Raw genomic sequence first — 9635 nt, 5'->3', positions numbered from 1 at the left:
TATCATGGTCCACCATTCGTGACCATGTATGTCCCACGTGAACCCTGTGTCTGCAAGAATTGCGTTGGGGTTACTCAGAACTGATTTAAAATATTTAAATGGGTAGGAATATACCAAACTCCTTTCACTGGAATACAAGGTAGTAGCCGATGCCGGAAATAGAGTTTGTATAGTGTCTGCATTAAAGATTTTCTCTTCATCTTCTGGATAAGGCTTATCATATTTTCTAACAGTATGCAACATTCCTGGTTTCAATATTTTAAACTTTTCACCGCTCCTGTCTTGATTTGCTGGGGCAAAACCAAGATCTTCATAGTTTTTCTCTGTAAAAAAGTTCCCCCAGTGGGTTCTTTCTATTGTTATTTCTCCTTGAAATCGAGTTGCTTTTTCTTTCCTAATCAAAGCTTGTTAGTAGTTCATTACCTGCAAATCCCAGGTTGTATCTTGATATAGCCTACCCCATTTAATTCTTTTTAACTTCCCCCAGACATCACTGATATCAAGATTCCCTATATTGCAGTATAAAGGTAATATCTTCATTTTGTCAGTATGCTCTTTTGGAAGCCAGTCTAGGCTGTCTTTTACTGTGTCTGATTCCTCTTCTATTATTTCATCAGAATACAAACTCCTTTTCCAAGTATCTTCTTCTGTATACAACTTGCCCGTATGATCATAGAATTGCCGGTTATCTTTTTCGTTATGATCATTTGGCGGGTAAACTGCTATCCTATGAGTTGCTTCACTCTTATTGCCTGGATTGACATAAGACATAATATATGGAACCACCAACACTCTCATATCTTCTGAATCAAAAGATTCCACTGGGTTCTCATTACCTATTATCATACCAGCTAAATTAAACCAACTCCATGCCTCAAAAAATACCGTAGAATCAAGCTCTGATTTTTTCCTTACGTCGGACAATTTATCTGGTAGATGAGAACTACACTCATACATTGCTAACTCCCAATCTCTACCTCGGTATGGCCATTTATTGTTGTTACACTTCCAAATTTTTGTATTATCTTTTTGAACCTCATCTCCGCATCCTTCCGGTTTCATTATCAGCTGATGAGCCCATTTTACTTTAGTTAAATCTTCTCCAGTTTTTCCTTGTAGACACCTTTTAGCTTCCTTCCACCAATTTACTTCAGCCTTTTTCACCCATCCCTTGTAACCATCCTGTGTCACCATAGGCAGGGCAATTCCCACTAAAACACCTCCCACGGCTGTCCCAGGGGTTCAAGGGTTATCTTTTATCATTATAGCGAGTTTGACAAATTACCTCATTTTTCTGGTATTGATCTAATTTTGAGTACATAAGCCTTCTCTGTACTCGGGGGAATTTATTCATAAACGTATTTAACTCACTGTCTTTTTCTTTTTCACTGTTATAATGACTATAAGGCCCAGCCTTATAACCTTCTGCTCGTAATACAAAGAGATCCCAGTGCCAATAAACTCCTTTCAGCGTCCACTTTTGTGAATGGCATGACTCTTTCTTTCTATCGCAGAAGTTCCAGTTTTTCCCTGGATACATCCGCGGATAATGTGTTGTTTCAATATGCATATCAGGAGGTGTGGGAGAAGCCCACGCAGGCTGAGAATTTTCCTGATTAAGGAAAAAACATCGTTTCACCTCTTCTATCCAGAATGTTTCATCTGTTAATTTATCTGTCAAGATTATTTTATTTCCCTTTTCATCTATTACATAAGTTTCTTCTTGAGCCACATGGGGAGCCACTGGGATATACATGACACAATGATCTTCATTAGCCTTTACAAACATCCCTTTTAAGGAATAATTGCTCTTTATTCCATACTGCTCCCACCATAAAGGGCCCCACTTTTTCTCAGTTTTTCCTGACATCCTCATTGTAAACTTTTGTGCTTGAACTTCACCATATTTTAAATCCCACATTGTACTTTGGTTTCCTGATATGTCATGCCAAAGGGAATTTCCCTTAGAATCATAATCAAGCTGCATTATTTGTAGGGTCTTACACTCTTTTCCGTCATTTGCTATGAGTGTGTCATTCTTCATTATTTTTCATACGTTTTGGATTATGGCAGCCAGCCAGAACATAGACCCAGTGCTGCATCCTTTGTCTAATTTGGGACCAGTTATTCCCGGATCCAGTTTATCCGTACTCCTCCTAAATCGTACTTTCCCTGTTGTTATGTTTATTTCACGATGAAGGTGGGCACTATATCTCGGCGCTGGTTTCTCTGCTTTATCCAAAAAGCCTCGTTCCAATATAGAAAAGTCCACTGTGCTATACGAGTGCTCAATTATATGTTGGGGATAAGTTATATTATCAAACTTTTCTTTAGTAATGCTCTTTGTCAAGGGTACATTCCACACCGTCTTGGAATTAACCTTTTGACAGGTGCGGCTTATTTCAAACTTTTTATTTTCACATTTTTCCCCTTTACGGGCAATATAGGAAAACACCCTATAATTACAAGTAATATCCTTTATTTCTTTCTTTACTCCAGTAAGTTTCAGAGTCATTGTTTCCTCAAATTTAGCACTGAATGCTAACATTCCTTCCTCAGTTTTATTACTAATTTTATTCACTATCTCCTCCCAGGTAGTTAACTCACTATCCTTTTGAGATGGGCTTCGATCTTTATCGTGGTGTATATTACAATGCTGGAGATATGCTACTTGACTCATATCTCTTAATTTTATCATGGTTTCTTTGTCACAACACGGACCATCATAAAGCAGAAAAGGAATTTTACACCCTCTATGAATAGATGGGATTCTCCACTCTATTCCACACTCTCTTTTTTCTTTCACTTGGGATGTTCCTTTCCGTCTTTTTCCTACTGTTGCTTTTAACAACGTGGTTTGCCTTGTTGTTACTTGTGTAATACGTTGCATTGGTGCTTTTTTAGTTTCTACTGGCGATCCGGATGCCTGAGTAGTTTCATCTTTGACCATTGTTTCTTTTTGTCTTAATTCAGGCTGCAGAGACGGTGGAGTGTTCATAACCTGTTGTTCCTTCTCAAGGTCTCTTGGCAGGGAATCTATTAGGACAATGCTACGAGGCGTGGGCGGTGGAGGGAACAGAGATATGCAGGCGCTAATCACCTCAGCCTCTCTCGCCTCTGCTCCCGCCTCTCCCCTCTTTTGCAGCTCTTCTCTTTTCCTTCTTATTTGAACACAAATCTGTCTTGTCCTGGAATCTTTACTTCGTTTAGGTTTGCTATACCATTCATTTACATATGTTATTATGTCAACTTTTATACATGGTGTGGGCAGTTTGTGATAAGGAAGGAATTTCAACTCACCCTGATTGCATGGGTTGACTGTAGGCTTGATATCTTTCTTCAAAGCTCCTGTTTGTAGATCTCTGGCTATCTTTTCAGATTGAGGAAAAGCTTTTTCACACTCTAAATATTGGTTAGTCAAATCGACTCCTATTCCCCTCGTCTCCATCTCAAGGCCTACCTGTCGCATCTTGACACACACTTTCAACCCTCTATCAGGCAATCGTGACATCAACTCCTTATCTGCCCAACGACTAACTTGTTCTACCAACAGCTGTTCCAAACAATTATTAGCCTTTATAGTCAGATCATGGTTTTTAATAGAACAATTATCAGTCCTGTTATTAATCCTTACAATAGTTTCACCATCCCAATCTTGCAAACCTCTTCTACTCCTTACTGGGGTTGCTCGAGTAACATTCCATATAGCTATATCACCCTTTCCCTGAGTTGCTCCTAAGCGAGCCAAAAGTGTGTATGCCATAGTTATGTACTTTGTTTGGTCAAACACACAATCCTTTGGATCTTCCTCTCCCTCTTCATACTGTGTTTTCTCAGTGCTGAACGGGATTAGCCACTCTTCATCCATAACCGGGGTGTAAACAGTACACTGCTTACATTTAACCACTTTTTGTTTTATCACTGCTCTTACATCAGCCGAATTCTAATAATAGGCTATACTCTGCACTACTATGTAGATGAGTAATACCAGTATCAATGATGCCATGAATCCCATTAACATCCTTGTACATAGGCCTGCCTGAGTAGCCTGCCTAATCTTTTCCTTCCACATTCTCCTTTTCATAGCCTTTTTAGCTGCTTCATATGGTTTCTAATATCTCGCCACTTGTCACTTTTCCATAGGAGATTCCTTGCCTCCAACGTCATCCTGCCGTTTCGCCACAGTCTCATTCTGGCGATATCTAAAAAATAATAACAACACATACATAACCTATTAATGGCTACCTTAAACGGGGTAACACTGGGATAAAATTTTAATATATATTACTACCCCCCTTCCCAGTGTTACTAACTCCATTTTACGCCACTGTCTCCTCATCCGAGTCTAACTCGGGACTTTTTTCTCTTAAATCTCATCCTTTTCCACAGCGACACTTTCGTCGCAACAGGCATAGGCGGCGCCATCGGTGGATCGACAAACGTGGGATCCATGTCAGTCTCCCAACTATTCTTTCCTTCTTTCTTCGCCTTTTCCATTCTATCATGGAAAAACCTAATCCTCCTGCGGCGCGAACGAGGAAAGATTGGCAATTCTCATGACGTCATCACCTGGCTGCCCTCAATCCAAATTTTAGCTGCTACGGCAATCATAACTGATGTCTCATTTTTCTTGCTCCAGTAATGCTGTGTCAGCCTTTCCAAAACCACAAACATCTTACGGAAAACATCCTTCTTATCCTTCTTCTCTGTAAGGATACCCAACTCTCATAGGTGTCTTTGCTGGAGCTATGCTCCCACTGGTGATCCAATCTTTGGAAAATCTGCTAGTATGCTGAGGAGACCAGGCCCTGACTGATCCCCTTTGGGTGTCAGAGCTACTCCCTGACATGATGTCACTCAGAATTTTGCCAACCGTTGTCAATTCTGTCTCTTCCCTAAGCAGCCTCTTACTTTTTCGCCTGATTACAGGAAGTCTCTAATTATCTGCTAACCCTGTAACGGTGTCAGATTTCACTGAGCCTTCCCATGTGGAGTTTCCACACATCACTACTGAAGCAACATGAGGCTCGACTTCTGCCATTTCTGCATAAGGGAAGACTCAATGAGTACTGGGGTAAGACCTGGCACCCCCCTCCTCTATCGGGCGATGCACATAACGTGGCCCTACTCTGTGCGCCAACAAGCCAGCCGGTTCTAACCTACACCGGTTGTCACACAGAATGAATCCCCCATCCTTGCCCGAACGGCAAACACACGGGGACATATGGCTATCCAGCCTCCCACACAAAAACCTCTGGCCACATTTCTCCCAGCACCTATAACAAAATGACACCCTGCAACTTCCAGCCAACTCAACCCCCTTCAGACCTCCATGAGTCAGGTGACCCTTTTGTATCACCCTGTTTTTTCTAATTCCCATCCATTTTAAGGCGAACACCTCACAACCACACAAGACGCAGTCACCGGGCTTATACTCAGAATTCTCTGAGTTTATATCAAACTTAGTCCTCAGTTCTGATAAAATACTGATAGTAGGAGATTTTAATATCCATGTGGACAAAGATAGTGATAGCCTGAGCTCAGCCTTTATGACCCTAATAGACTCAGTTGGCTTTTTTCAAACTATTAATGAAGCTACTCATCATTTAAATGATACTCTTGATCTTGTTCTAACATATGGCCTTGATATAAATGAACTAAAAGTCTACCCTGAAAATCCTCTGCTATCAGATCACTTTTTAATATCTTTTAACATTATCCTAGAGGATCTCGCACTGTGCAATAAAATAGTTACGAGTAGAAATCTGTCCAATAGTGCTGTGGCTAAATTTAAAGAGGCCATTCCTGCTGCCTTAAACTCAGTGCACCATCCAATAAATAACTATGATATTAATTATAACCCCTCTCAACTGGATCGGCTTGTCGATAGCTCTGCTAGTCTACTAAAATCCACCTTGGACTCAATTGCCCCATTGAGGGAAAAAACTATTAAACGTCAGAGGAAAGCTCCGTGGTTTAGCTCTGAAACTCGCACACTCAAACAAACAACCCGTAAATTAGAGAGAATGTGGCGCTCCAATAAAACAGAGGAGTCACGAATACTTTGGCAAGAAAGCCATAGTAAATACATGACAGCCTTACGACATAGTCGATCTACATACTATTCCTCACTAATTGAAGAAAATAAAAATAATCCGAGGTACCTTTTCAGCACTGTAGCCAGGCTAAACACAAAGTCAGAGCTCTATTGAGCCATGATTCCTCTAGCCCTCAGCTGTGAGGACTTTATGACATTTTTTAACGATAAAATTCACAAGATTAGAGATAAAATTAGCCACTCCCTGCCTTCACCTGGGCCTGCTGTACCATAAATGTAAATAGGCCTAACCTAAACTGTTTTCACACATATAGGACTTCAGGAACTTAACTCTATTATTTCATCCTCCAACCATCGACCTGCCTTTCAGATCCGATCCCAACTAAGCTGTTTAAAGAAATTATTCCCCTAGTCTGCCCATCTTTGTTGGAGACAATAAATATATCCCTATCAATAGGCTACGTGCCACAGTCCTTTAAAGTAGCTGTAATCAAACCCCTTCTCAAAAACCTACTCTTGATTCCAGCACTTTAGCAAACTACAGGCCTATATCTAATCTTCCTTTTATTTCAAAGATTCTTGAGAAAGTTGTGGCAGCTCAGCTCTGTGAATTTCTTCAAAACAACAGCCTGTTCGAGGACTTCCAGTCAGGTTTTAGAGCTCAACACAGCACAGAGACTGCTTAGTTAAAGTAACTAATGATCTACTCTGGGCTTCAGATGAAGGACGACTCTCAGTGCTGGTTTTATTAGATCTTAGTGCAGCTTTTGACACTATAGATCACTATATTCTACTAGAGAGATTAGAGAAATTACTTGGAATCACAGGGACTGCCCTAAACTGGTTTAAGTCCTACCTATCTGATAGGTACCAGTTTGTACACGTGAATAATAAGTCTTCTGTGTACACTAAAGTAAGCTACGGGGTTCCTCAGGGCTCTGTGCTAGGTCCAATCCTCTTCTGTATCTATATGATCCCCCTTGGTAATGTTATGAGAAAATACTCTGTTAACTTTCACTGCTATGCTGATGATACCCAACTGTATGTATCAATGAAGCCAGGTGAGACAAATCAGCTATCTAAAACTTGAGGCCTGTCTAAAGGACATTAGGGCTGGATGAACCAAAATTTCTTCTTCTCAACTCAGACAAGACTGAGGTCATTGTACTGGGCCCACGACACCTTAGAGAAACCTATGCTAGCCTAACTGCCCTAGATGGCATTTACTCTGGCACAAAGCACAACTGTTAAAAAACCTTGGGGTTCTATTTGATCAGGACTTATCCTTCAACTCTCACATAAAAACAAACTTCAAGAACTGCCTTCTTTCATCTCCGTAACATTGCTAAAATCAGATCTATCCTGTCTCAGGGCGACGCCGAAAAACTAGTCCATGCTTTTGTTACCTCTAGACTGGATTATTGTTATTCTCTTTTAGCAGGCTGCCCGAGCAAGTCGCTTAAGACACTTCAGCTGGTTCAAAATGCTGCAGCACGTGTACTGACTAAAACTAGGAGAAGAGATCACATTACTCCTGTATTAGCCTCTCTGCATTGGCTTCCCATAAAATATAGAATAGAATTCAAGATTCTTCTTCTCACTTATAAAGCCCTAAATGGACAGGCACCAGTCTATCTCAAGGAGCTTGTAGTGCCATACAATCCCCCCAGAACACTACGCTGTCAAAATGCTGGACTACTCGTTGTTCCATTCGTCTCTAAAAGTAGTATAGGAGGAAGAGCTTTCAGTTATCAGGCCCCACTTCTCTGGAACCATCTACCAACCACGGTTCGGGGGGCAGACACCCTCTCTACCTTTAAGGTTAGGCTCAAAACATTCCTCTTTGGTAAAGCTTTTAGTTAGGAACCAGCTCATAGCTCATAATTAAGATGCAATAGGCATAGACTGCCGGGGGGGGGGGTCTGGCATGCTCGGTTGGAGAGAGGTTGGAGAGGGCGTTAAGAGAGAGGTCATTTAGGTTAGAGAGGGACCGGAGAGGGTCCCATTCCTCTCTCAAACACTCCCTCTATGTCTGCTTCTTCCCTTGTGTGTTTGCTCCTGTACTCCTTCTGGCTTTTGTCTTGCAGGTCCGTGGGATCCTCAGTGTGGAGTTACAGAGTCTCAACAACTCTGTCTCCACCCTTTCCTCTGCACACACCCAACACAGCATAACGTGGATGGCTGTTCATCATAGGAATGGGATCCACACAAGGTTCCTGCTGCTTAACAGAAGGTTTTCCTTGCCGCCATGATGAATTCATGTTGGGTGTGGGATACATATGTATGTGTATATACGTATATATGCATATGTGTGTATCCATAAAATGAAGAGTTCGTCCTTAAGACTGCTCTACTGTAAAGTGTCTTGAGATACCATTGGTTATGATTTGACGCTATACAAATAAAGATTGATTGATTGATTGATTGATACTCAGCCGCCATTGTCCTCTCGCCTGGAGCATGACCCGGCCATAAGATACGCGTCACAATTCCAGACTCAAGGGGGGCAGCCAACAGCACCAGTCCCATAGTCAAGTATGCCCTGTCGTGTACAACATGATCAAGACTCTGCACTGCCCCAGGCGCACCAGGAGTTACCCACTCTGCTATAGCAATAGAGGGGGTATTTGCCACCCTCCTGAAGAACGCCGGGACATGAGGCCCAACCATAGCATCCCTATCAATCTCTGACGGCTCCGCCTCGGAGACGCATTTTGAGTCTAACCTGCTTGGGATGGAACTTTCGGCCATCCTTAACGTATATTGCGTTACCCTCCTGTCGATCGACCGTCAACACTTCCCTAGTCTGGTTTATCCACACCTCGTCGCCTTCCTGCAACAGAGGGTGGCCATGGTAAGGGTGTATTTCCGGGCGACGCAATTTCGGCTGACTCAAACCTTGATTGATAGTATACAGGTTTTCAGGGGTCCACCAGTCTTTGCCTATTACGGATATAGCTTCCTTGCCACTCCTCACGGCCCTTTCCGCCACACCATTTGTGTTGGATTGGTACGGTATAGTTAACGTGTGTTTAATGCCTAGGTTTGCCAAAACCGTTTGGAACCTATTTCCCGAAAGCATCGTCGCATTATCACTACGTAACTCCTGTATTGTCTGATTACCCTCTAAATAACTCAATACGCATCTTTCTGCTTCATTCTGAGTTTCATGATTTTTTGGGTAAACGCGAGTATTCCCTCCAGCGTTATCAGCTATTACAAGAAACATCTTATATTTCTTATATTTTTTATCCAGGTGTCCCACATCCATTGATGCACTAACACCCGGAACATCCTCCCGGATGTACCCTTCATCGTATTTTATCGGAGCTAGGTTACCTTTTTGGAAACATTTTTCACACTCGTGCCTTAGTTTGGGGAAACATTCCTCCAGGTTTTTGACATCCACCTTGTATTCTTTCAATTTTTTCTTTAACCTTTCAGTACCTGGATGGAGTAACATATCATGAAAATATTTTAAATATTGCATTCTATCCTCCTCAGGTATTATTATGACTCCTTCCTCATTTTTCCAACTATCTGGTATGATTATATTAAATCCTCTCAAACCTTTCAG

The sequence above is a fragment of the Gouania willdenowi genome, unplaced genomic scaffold (genome assembly GCF_900634775.1).
Source record: "Gouania willdenowi unplaced genomic scaffold, fGouWil2.1 scaffold_156_arrow_ctg1, whole genome shotgun sequence".
In the NCBI taxonomy this organism is placed as follows: Eukaryota; Metazoa; Chordata; class Actinopteri; order Blenniiformes; family Gobiesocidae; genus Gouania; species Gouania willdenowi.
Note: the sequence above shows the minus strand (reverse complement) of the source record.